Below are 1,258 nucleotides of genomic sequence, written 5' to 3'. Positions count from 1 at the left end.
TTCTCCGTGTGACACTAGGGGTCGGGGATGGAGGGGGGGGGGGCGCATTGTTGGGGTCTGGGCTGTGGGTGGGCTGTGGGTGGGCTTTGGGCCTTGGAGGCGGTCAGTGTTGGGGCCGGTGCTTCGGTTCCTCCTGGGCTGTTCCGATTCTTTTAATCTAGGTTCCTGGTTGCGATGGCCGGCACTCTGACCGGGGTGGCTGCCGGCTTTTGGCGGGGGGTCGGCTATGGTAGTGTACGTGTGGTCATTGGTGGTGTAAGGCGGCGGTTGGGGGCGTGGCTTCGCCTCATCCGGGCACTGGCTGGTCTTCCTGTGTGGCATTTGCGGTGGGGGTGCTCTGTGTGTGGGGGGGTGCATGGGTGGCGTGCTGGGGCGTCTCCGGGCCTATGGTGCGGAGCTCTTGATGTGAGAGCCGGCCCTCCTCGGCTGCGGCTCCCTGCTGCTCTGCCCCTTGGGCTGGGGCCGGCCTGTGGTCGCTGTCAGGTAGATGGTGCATGCGGTCGGCCCGACAGAGATTCTGTCGGGCTATCTGTGTGTGCCTGTTGGTTGCTCGGGTTGGGTTTTTGGTGGTCCCCCCTCTCTTGGATCAATTTGGGCCCCACGTTTGGTGTGGGGTCCACTCCCCCCCGGTCGTGCCCCCCTTTGGCGGGGGACTCCCTTGCCGCCGGTGCATTGGTGGCTCTCGGTGTCTGGGCTGGGTGGTGGGGTGCACGTCGGTCCGCCCTGGTTGCTGCCTGGTGGGGCCTGGGTGCCCTGGCTCTGTCGGGGCTCTGCTAGGGGGTGGTATGGCCTCGGGGCTTGGGGCTCGGTGTCCATGGCCGGATCTACTTGGGGGGGGCATGGGTCGCTGGCCGGGCCTGTGGGCTCGTCGTTGCAGCTTCCTGGAGGCTCTGCATTGTGGTGGCTGGGGTCACCCGGTTCTTTCCTCTGCTCCTCTCTGGGGGGGGTGCGGTTCTCCCTGTTGGGAGACTCTTGGGGCTCCGGGCCTGTGGGCCGCTGTGTGTCTGTGGCTCCGGTCCTCCCTATGTTGCCATTGTGTCCTGGGGGGGCGGGTCTGTGGGCCCCCGCGTCCACTATTGGGCATTCTTTTGGAGAAATCTGGTGGTGGTGGGCGTGCTTGCGCGGGTGTTTGGATTCAGGTGCTTTGACAGATGCACGCTAGGTTGGGTAGTGGCGGAAGCTAGATGATTCATTGTGCGATGTCGAATGTTTCATGGTGATATTGTGGGTGGCATTGTGCTGTGCATGTTGTTTTGTC

The 1,258-nt window shown here is 64.2% G+C and overlaps 1 protein-coding gene across 1 annotated transcript in view; it reads right to left on the bottom strand.

The window, feature by feature from the left end:
- LOC119425045 (netrin receptor UNC5D) overlaps positions 1–1,258 on the bottom strand; it is a 215,966-nt gene that overhangs the window by 18,752 nt on the left and 195,956 nt on the right. The window lies entirely within an intron of this gene.

This window comes from Nematolebias whitei, chromosome 18 (assembly GCF_014905685.2).
Source record: "Nematolebias whitei isolate Nwh7 chromosome 18, NemWhi1, whole genome shotgun sequence".
In the NCBI taxonomy this organism is placed as follows: Eukaryota; Metazoa; Chordata; class Actinopteri; order Cyprinodontiformes; family Rivulidae; genus Nematolebias; species Nematolebias whitei.
The sequence above is the reverse complement of the archived record's forward strand: the minus strand, read 5'-3'. Positions and strand labels throughout refer to the sequence as shown.